Source organism: Lygodium microphyllum, chromosome 19 (genome assembly GCF_053477565.2).
Source record: "Lygodium microphyllum isolate KBCC chromosome 19, Lygodium_microphyllum_v1.1.10, whole genome shotgun sequence".
Lineage (NCBI taxonomy): Eukaryota > Viridiplantae > Streptophyta > Polypodiopsida > Schizaeales > Lygodiaceae > Lygodium > Lygodium microphyllum.
The window spans coordinates 142,173,187-142,183,701 of record NC_141153.1 but is presented as its reverse complement, the minus strand read 5'-3'; the positions used below and the strand labels follow the sequence as shown (position 1 = coordinate 142,183,701).

The window sequence follows — 10,515 nt, the reverse complement described above, 5'->3', positions numbered from 1 at the left end:
ACTTGCAAAGCTTGTTGGGCTCTTCGTTCTTCATCAAGCTGTATCATAATCAAATCCAATTTTTATTCCATCGTTGGTTCGGGAAGATCACCTTCAGCCATAAGATCGTCCATATTTTGTTCCGTCATCCTATAAAATCCAAAAGACCTCACACTCTCGAAATCTGATTAGCGGGATGAGCGTAGCTCAAAGTCGGGTATACAAGGCTTATATATTTTGTTTGGCTTTTACGGTCTTTGTCTTTTGCAATTGCGGTATTCATTATCTTCGTAGAAGTTGCGTATAATCTTCGTATAACCTGCGTATGAACTTATGTGTTTGCTGAAACTGGTTCAGCAAGTGTGCAAATAGGAACAGGGTCTTTTAGAGAGCGATTCTGTGATTCTGTGCTTCTGCGTATGAACAGTATTTATGGGAATAGTTGGATAAGTCTTTGTTGACTTCTGTGGACTTACAAAACTTGCAGGAGTAAGAGAACTTGATGAACGTGAGTGATTAAGATTTTTCAAAGCTTAATTGACTTAGCTTTAGGAAAGAATACTGATCAGGCACCGTTTTTTTTCGATTTTAGGGGGGGCATTTTTCACGCCGCCGGCCAGATATCAGGATACCGCGTTCAAATTCGAAAAATTTGGGAGCCCTTTAAGCTTTGTAATAAGCTTTTTAAGCTTTAAGATAAAACTTCTAGACTTTTTGGCTATGGAAGTAAAGCTTACTGTCTCTATTCAAAATGACTTGTAGAAGGAGATGTTGATGTGGTCCTTCGCCTCCTCAGGCCAATCCTTCGCGATCAGAGGCTGCAGATAGGGGTTCTTGACCGTCAGGAAGTCACCCGTATTGACTGTTCGCGATGAAACTGACTATAGAGCTCGATCGTTCCAGGAGCTCCGCCTTCGTGCAAGATGGTAAGCGATTGGAAGCTCTCGATCTCAGCTTCGTCTGATACCACTGGTACACAGATCGGATGCCGTAAGCGCGCGTAGTGAGCGTCAGAAGGTCCCCAAGAACAAAAGAACTCTACTTTTTGCACACAAATCAATGTAAGAATCTTGCATGACATGAACAAGAGACCAATTGGGTGCAATCTCCCCCCATGCCTTGTGTGAACGCTCCACAAAGCATGTATTCTATGTATTAATCATCTTCAAGCTCAAATAATAGCCCGAATTACAAAAAAAATAGCACGCTTTAGCTTTTGAGTTTTCTTTTGTGCCAATTAGAAATGAAGCTAATGGGCACCCAAGAAGTCAGGCATACCCAAATACAATGTCCAAATACAAATATCTAAATCGTGCACCCAGGCGCATACAAAAATAATAAATAAATATCAAATGCCTTAATAAATAGGCGTGACAAAATATAGGGGCCATGCCTAAGGTATGCGCCCATCAAAATATTGACGATAACTTGAATACACGCTATCCTCCAATGCTTTCCACTGCCACCGCTGCTATCTCTACATATCAACTGAAGCATTCACAATCGTTAGTAAAATAATACAATTAAACCGATAAAAGTGAATACCTAGTAGTCTTTAGCTACATAAATAAATTAATTGGTTAGAAATCAATCCTAACCTTAATTTATCATGAGTGCGCACTCTAAACTCATAAATGTTTATTAATTTAAATATGTATTTTGCGGAATCACCCCCTATGGAATCACCCATGTACACACTAAATTAACAAAATGCCTAAAAAGGATAGGCGTCCCCATCGACTTCTCGCACAAAGAATCCACTTTGTGTATGAACCCCGGTAATTAAAGTCTATGGAATCCACCGTAAGACCTCATGGAATCCACCGTGGCACGGAATCCACCGTGTAATATGCCTCGTGGTATCAAGAAAAGCCTATTAAAATAATGATGAAAAGAGACAAAACCCTAAAGCTCTGAAAGCCAATATATGAATATACGGAGATGTGTAAAAAGGGATTCTAACCCCCATAAAAATAGAAAAGGAAAGAAAGAAAAATACTTGAGATATTGTTCATCACCTTACGAAGGCCTGGTAGGTTCCTGGGGATGAGACAAGACCTGGGGCCAATACCTTGCCCTTCCTTGGGGTGACATCGTACCATAAAAAGAAGAAAACAAAAGAAGGTTGGAGCGAAAATAAAAGTGAGCGTTAGAAAAGGATTAAGTGTCGCCTTGCGAGGGCTTGGTAGGTTCTTGGGTACCGATACAGGACCTGAGGCCGATGCCCTATTCTCCTTGGGTCACTATGCTCAGCTCCCTCCTTTTTACACGCTCGAGTATGGAAAATTAAAAACCTAAAAAAGAAGTGTAATGTACTAAAAGAAAATATTTCTTGATCAGGCTATAGGAGTCCTCGCCCAGGAGGAGCTCTTGGCTGAGTTGTCCTTAGGTAGGTAGTTCAGACCACCACTTAGGATGACCTCTTTGATAGTTCTTTTTAGCTTGGCTGTGTTGGAGCAGTTGGTTAGTGACTAGCTTTGGGCCTTCTATCAGGTTATGCTAGGTCTACTCCTTGTGGATTTCAGGCCTACTCCTCGTGGATTTCATGCCTTGGTTTTGTCAAGGGGTAGGGTGTGAGCTGTGATGTGTTGTGTTGTGTATTTTTTTGTATCAGCTTGATGTTCCTTTTTTGTTGTTTATGTGCATATCTATTCGTGGGACTCGACAGGCTGAGTCGCCCTATCCCGTAGTCGGCAATGACAGATGATTTTTTATGTCGAGAAGTGCTTAAAAATAGTCAAAAATTACGAATATCAGGGGAAAAATAAACTTCGTCGAAGGGCGGTGGTGGCAATCCGTACGATTTTAAGCAGCAAGTCCCTAAAGCGCTAGTGCTTATTTTCATGGAGAATCAAACATTGGCAAATGGCCAGCTGGAGGTTTCCTAGATGTAACATGACGTCAGGAATCCAACGCAAGTCTTAGATCTCCATTCTGAGGTCGTTTGATCCCCCATTTAATCCCTGCAAGGTTTGGGGTTGTGAAGTAGCTACTGGATCTAGAAGTCGGGAAGAGCGTGACGGGGCCTAGCTTTGTAGATTTAGATGCCACGGAGCCACCCGTTTAGACGAATCTCGAATCTGATGTCGTTTGCCCCTTGAAATCTGAAAAATCCATTTGGTGGAGGTGTGAAACCAAAGTCATGAACTAGATATTTGGGGATTAAGCCTTAAAGCTCTTAACAAAGAGCCTAAGGCTCAGAATCCCACGAAAATGGGGGGAGGAGGGGGAGGGGGGGGCATCAGTTTTTTGCACCCCTCTTTTCTCCCAAAATCATGATTTGCTGATCTAAGGAAGCAGGAGGAATGCTCTTGGGCCTATAATACTCCTATCCTTTGCCCTCCATCGCCACAAACAGATCAAAGAATGATGCACTGAGTGAAGAGAATAAAAACCATTCTTTCTCTCTCCTCCCTCTCTCTCTTGCATAGAGGCTATTCATGTGCAAGAAGTCAAGAAGAAGAGGGGCTGAAGAATGCTTGTCCGGCTGTGATCGGATTGCTTCAAGATGAAGATGAGGCTAAGGAAAGAGGTTCAACACTAAAGAATGGTTGTTGGTCGGTCTGTGGGCTGCTAAAAATAATGATTAAAAAACCCTCAACACGCAAGACACACAGTATGCTTCAATTTTACAAAGAAAGTTGATTGTTTTTGTTGTTTCATGGTCCAAATGTTGTTCATATGCAATGAAATTTTATTCAAACCTTGTTTAAACCATGATTGAGGGTTGGAATTACAAAAATGCAGAACCTCTAATGATTTAGAGTCATTATTAATTCTTTAAAACCCATAAAATGTCATTTTTAATAGAAATTAGTGGTTTTTTTCGATTCTGAGTTGCAGAAAAGGGATGGAAATGCAATAAAATCACAAAAAATGTCAAGTTTCAGTCAAAATGATAATCCAATACAAATAAATCAGAAAATACCAAATTTCCATGAATAATAAATAGAAAAAATAGAGAAAATTGGATTTTTCACGATTTAAAAAAATGGAAAAATAAGATGCATGTGTGTAAATGTTTGGCAAGGTTGAAGCATGGGTTTAAACCTTAGTTTGGCCTTGTCTTTGTGTTATAGTCCGTGTTTATCACTTTTTACATACAAAAATGATATAAAACAACTATTTACACCTATGCACTGCAAGAACACCTAAATGGTAAGGGGGGGGATAAAGTTTGTGCGACGATCTAATTACTGAAAATATAAAAATTCTGATTTCCCTCTTTGTGCATAGCATTTAGGGATCGTGTCATAAATAAATATAGGTGACTAGTAGCACGAAAGTTTCGGTGCTAGTCCCTAAAGCAACGCAACACGTAACGGCTAGTTATAATTCATGAAAGGGCTGTTTTCAACACCTCATATGGATGGTTTTTTTTAAATCATAAAGTGATTGTGCACAATTGTCATACAACTTGCATTAAGCATGCCATGTGGTATCTCTTGGAATGCATTGCACTTATTTGATAAACTTTGACCAACACTAAGAGGATAGGAAACCTAAGCTGTAGGTTTAGATGGGTGCTTCCGTTGGGAAAAGTTTTGTAAGGAAAATCAAAATCTCCTAGAATATTGAATTATGAAAGAGTGGAGTTTGTGCAAATGTTGTATGTGTTAGCGACACATCTTGGGGCTAATCCTTGAGGTATAGGAGAGTCCTACTGGAGCCGCGACAATCTGCCAAGAGGTGCTTCCCTCTGTGTGTTTTAGGAGGCATTATGCCTATATGTTATGGCATCTCCCTCTAAGGGGAAGGGAAGGCCAACGTTGGACTACATATTGGATACAAATGAAAAATCGTCATAAGTATTTAGTGCAAAGTGAGTTTTAGATGCTCCTGGCCCGCGAGGCCGTGTGGTGGGGTTTTTTGTCGTATGCATGAGGTCTGACTAGTGCCATAGCTAGTGCCGGCCCATTTTAGGTCCTATCAATTCCAAGAAATACCACCTGGAATGCTTGATGCAAGGTGTATGACGATTGTGCACAACCATTTTATGATTTAAAAAACCAGCCATGTGAGGTACGGAAAACAACCCTTTCATGAATTTTAACTAAGCATTACGTGCTACGCTACTGTAGGGACTAGCACCGGAACTTCCGTGCTACTAGTCGGCTATATTTAATTATGGAACGATCCCTAAATGTTATGCACAAAGAGGAAAATCAAAATTTATATCTTTTCAACCATTAGATCGTCACACAAACTTCCTCCCCCCCTCACCGTTTAGGTGTTGTTGTGGTGCATATGTGTAAATGGTTGTTTTATATCATTTTTTATGTAAAAAATAATAAACATGTACTATAACACAAAGGACGAGGCCAAATTGAGACTTAACCTCTTGCTTTAACCTTGCCAAAAATTCATGCACATAAATCTTATTTTTCCATATTTTTTTAGCGTGAAAATCCCAATTTTATTCATTTTTTGCTATTTTTTCCTATTTATTATTCATGGAAAATAGATATTTTCTTATTTATTTGTATTGACTTATTATTTTGACTAAAACTTAACATTTTCTCTGATTTTATCCCATTTGTACTCCTTTTTCCCAACTCAAAATTTAAAAAAACCACTAATTTCCATTAAAAATGACATTTTACGAATTTTAAAGAATTAATAATGGCTCTAAATCATTACAGGGTTTTGCATTTCTAAAGTTACAGCCCTCAATCATGATGTAAACAAGGTTTTAAAAAAAGTTCATTGTATATGAACAATATTTGGACCATGAAACAACAAAAACAATCAAACTTCTTTGTAAAATTGGAGCATACAACATGTCTTACTTGTTGTGGGTTTTTTAATGATTATTCTGGGCAGCCCACAGATGACCAACAACCATTCTTTAGTGCTGCACCTCTTTCCTCAGCCTCCTCTTCATCTTGAAGCAATCTGATCACAGTCGGACAAGCATCCTTCAGCCCCTCTTCTTCTTGAAGCAATCCGATCACAGTCGGACAAGCATCCTTCAGCCCCTCTTCTTCTTGATTTCTTGCACATAAATTGCCTCTATGCAGGAGAGAGAAAGAATGGTTTTTTATCTCCACAACCAGGCAGCCAATTGATGCACGGTCTGGAGCGATGGAGAGCGAAGATAGAATGTGGATCATGTATCCGGTTAGTTGGGGGGTTATTTACAGGCCCCATCTTCCATCTCTCCCTCAATTTGTGGATATGGCGCCTTCTCTACACTAGCATGAAAAAAACGCAACCCCCCCTCCCCTATTTTTGGATTTTGGGCTCCCCAAAGGGAGCCCCAAAGGGTCATACCCTTTGGGCTCTCCCAAAGTCTATTTTCACACTTGCCGTTTTGGCCTTTGGCCTTCCGGGCACTCCCTTTTCCATGTCCGGTGTCTGATTCTTGGTCTAAAAAAACTTGGGCATCCGTATGGAAGTCTTCCACTACGAGCATCTCCCAGGGTCTCATCTGTCATGCCAAAAAATTATGAAAATTCTTTGACCGCCGTCGAGTGGTTCTTTTAAGCATTTTTTGGGCATTGCTGCTTACAATCATATTCATTGCCACTATCGCCTTCGACGAAATCTATTTTTTTCCTGATATTCGTAATTTTTGGTTATTTTTAAGCACTTCTCATCATCAAAAATCATCTGTCATAACATTGGTAGAAAGGAGCAACATAAAGCCCTCCACACAATCAGGATGCAGATTTTTGAAGTTGACACAAGTTGTATCCCAAGATTTGATGTTTTAATCTTCCCTTGTGAGCATAGCTTGACTCAATGATGCTCTTAATGATTGTGTGTCAAGTGGTTAGTTGCAAGGCGCTTCATGTAAAGAAACCCATACAGGACAAAGCTTGTGGTAAACATGGCAAGTGAGAAGGCAAAGAGTTGGCGCAAGGAGTATCCATGGTGGTGACGATGATTTATATACTTCTTCGTTGTGTCATCACAACTAGGTGCAAGATACTCATAATGATAGGGTGACGACAATTCACAATGACACACCAGGTGTCTCACGCAAAAAAATCTTTGGGATAATCATATTGGCAGTCGTATCCACAACCGTTTGAGTCCTCATGTTAAATTAAATTCCGTGAGCTATAGCTCATAGATGAGCTCCTTTAGAACATGGGCTTTGTATGGTCATGATACTTTGACTTGTTGTCTTTATAAGCATTAATTCCTTTAAGATAGTGATTTTTGTTTAAAATAAACAATAAAATAGATTGTTGAGCTATAGTGTGGAATCATCCATAGGTATCTTTGCAGCTTTAATCTCATGCTTTGTACGATCTTCCTTCTATAAGATTATGTGATTGATTTGACGTAAGTCGAAAAACACCACACATGCCTATGGTATGAAATCTAGAAGCTCTCCATAGAAGAGGAAAATATGACGAGACCGTCGTAGAGAAATTTTCCATATCTCTTTAAGGCAAGAAAGGGATCCCTAGTGGCCAATCGAAAGTCAAGGTCATAGTCTTGATCAACCTTGCTACCCTGATAGCTTATGATGCAGACATTGTTGGGACATTCCTTCTTCCTCCCTTAGATGCACATGATGATGAAAATTGCTGAGGACGATCCGCTCCCCCTCCCACTCGTGACCAAAGCTGTGCTTTTTTATAGCTTTTTCTTTCTCTATCAAGTTCTGCGGCTCCCTGTGATTTTCATTGAGCCAAGTGGGAACTTTTTTCCCTGAAAAAGCTTCAGAAAAGCTTTTGTTATTGTCTATATCTTGGCGTCAATGACTACGTTGTCGAAGGGTTTCGAAAGCAAAGTCACGACCACAGAGGTTCTTAAGAAATTCCAAGATAGAAGATTAAACAAGTGAGATCAGGCTATGCCATAGTAAACTCCAAACTCTTCATATTGAATGCAAAGATTGCTGATTTAACATGCATATGTACAATAAACTTGCTGTTCACAGCCTGAAGAGCTATTGAATCCAGACACCACCGGTTCCAGTAATTAAAGGCCAGTTTCTGAGCAACAGTTATTTGACTCTGCGCAAGTATGACATACACTATGGTACTACTTTATTGTTGAATTCCATGACTCTGCTGAAGATGTGGATTTTATTACCATGGACAACCAGTGATATAAAGGCTTCTTTAATCCCAAGTGTTTTTCTTGCTTTGTAAAACTCTTCAGATGTAAGAACTGCTCTTCACTGTCTAGATACCATTCAGAAACAAGGATCGTACTTAATAAATGAAACCCGCATGAGACATAGCTATGCTAAATCATTTGGAAGGCCTGGAATCAAAACTCCAGATTGAGTTGTTTCTTCTGTGCACAAAGACTCTGATGAAGAAAGCCAAGTCCACTGACAATTGGAAGGATCATACGGGTATGGTTGATCCCAATTTGTTGCTCTTGTAGACGAGTTCCACTCTAGATTAAGAGGGGTAATTGGAAATTCCTCACATGGAACATAATCAGTTGACGGAAATCTAGACCAGCATCCTGGAAAAGAAAGCTAGGAATGGACTCTAAAAGAGAAGGGCTATAGGGAGATATTGAGCCATCTCCAAATGAAGCACGAGATCCTGTCATATAAGACTTCTCAGAATCAAAGGATTGTCCTACTGAGTTTGATGGAAACCTTTCCAGAATTGGGGTACATGGAGAGACATCAGATGAGATGGCAGAATTTTCTCACAAATTTCAGAAAAGGATGTTACTGTGCTTATAACTTCACTGAAACCAGAACTTGCAGGTGTAATAACTGTAATTTCTCCTTGCAGGTCTCCAGATTGATGCAGCGTAAAGGCCTTCACTCTTGCTCTGGATATAGCTTACAAGGACTTCCTTTTGCCAGATCAACTAAGAAAGGTATGCACCAAGGTTGATCTTCCTGAGGCTGCTTCCTCATTCCTAACTGTGATGCCCAACCCCGAAGGCGATAAGCTCCAGTCCCTTCAGTTCAGGATTACAATTAATCATTTTCTCGACTTCTTCTGGATCAGGCGTGGAGCCTGGGTAGCTCATGGGTAGCGCGACAGAGCCTCACTCTTGCTGAGAGCACTTTCATTATGCTTCCACCGTTTCCACCATTTCCCGTTGACATAGACCCTCCACTCTTTGGTATGCACACTCGACCCCGCATTACTGGCACCGCTTGGAGCACTGGCCGGCCTTCACTCCTACACGGAGCCAGGCTTCGACGATGGAGGGGAAGCAGGAGGCTGCTCGAGAATGGCAGAATTGAAGGCACAATGGATGGTTATCTGCCAGAAACTCTCACATAACCAGGAAATTGTAGCCTTCTTTCATCGGATGATACGACAGGAGCTAGCGGGAAGAGAACGGAGCCGCCATGGAGCATTCTTTAATAGACTTTGCAAAAGCAACCCAGTATCATTCTCCTTCAGTCTAGCTCCGCCCTCGAATTCACGAACTTCTTTCCCCTCCAAGCAGCCTACAACACAGACCGATGAATCGTTTCCTTAAGCAGGCTTTCCATGATGCTTTTCTTCCTTCGTCGCTCATCTCCCGTCGATTCCCCAGATTGCCAAAGCTCTCTTCTTTTTCCCAGTTTTGAACAGAGCTAATTGAAAATTTTCCTGCTTAATAAAACAACTCATATAATGCCTCCACCTTGACCGATCTGCAAACCAGCTCTCCTTTTGTTTCTCCTCGTAGATTCCCGAATGCCTGTTTTTCTGCGTTTCCTTCCCTTCCCCCCAATTAGCATCGCCTTCCTTCCTTTTCGTAATCTGTCGAATCTTCCCTGTTTTTTTTTAAATCTGCTCTTTCCCTCCCTTGTTTTTAGCCACTCTTTTCTTTCCCTTTTGACAGAATTAGTGGCCCTTTTCTTTAGCTCCTATGCTAGCACAAGCTTTCAAGATGCTAACAAAGGTGACACCATCCGGAGAGACACCCTCCAATTGCACTCGCTCAAAACATTTAAGTGCTTGGCTACCATGTCCATATTGGCTATAGCCTGCAATTAATACACTCCACAACACTACATTACGAAGTGGAAGCTTGTCAAACACATCTTGTGCTCTTACAAGCAAGCCACATTTGACATATACATCAACCAATGCCGTGCCAACAGCCACATCTTTTTCTAGCAACCCCTTCATAGTAATCTCAGTATGAATTTCCCCAACCTTTTCTGTGGCTCCTATGCTGCCACAAGCTTTCAAAATACAACGAAAGGTTACTGCATTTGGAGATACCCCATCAAGTTTCATCCACTCAAAATGCTTCAGTGCTTCTTCACCATGCCCGTGTTGTGTATAACCTTCAATTAGTGCACTCCAAGAGACCACATTCCGGAAAGGAAGCTTGTCAAACTCATATTGTGCTTTTACAAGCAAGCCACATTTTCCATACATATCCACCAATGTACTTCGACTTGCATCTCTTGGAATTAGTTTAGTACTTCCTCACAAAGCCCATAATCGGCATATCTTGAAATAAGTGTAGCCCATGAGATTTCATCTCGAGTTACCAATCTACCAAAAACTCCCTGTTCTTCTCCGTCTTCAGCATAGAATGAAAGAGCAAACATAACAACTAAGTATGTGCAAAGTATCAAATCACACGCACAACTTT

The 10,515-nt window shown here is 40.7% G+C and overlaps 1 pseudogene; it reads right to left on the bottom strand.

Moving 5' to 3' along the window:
* Positions 1 to 9,752: 9,752 nt before the first annotated feature.
* LOC148020449 (putative pentatricopeptide repeat-containing protein At3g28640 pseudogene) lies at positions 9,753 to 10,295 on the bottom strand (annotated as a pseudogene).
* Between the last annotated feature and the right edge of the window lie 220 nt (positions 10,296 to 10,515).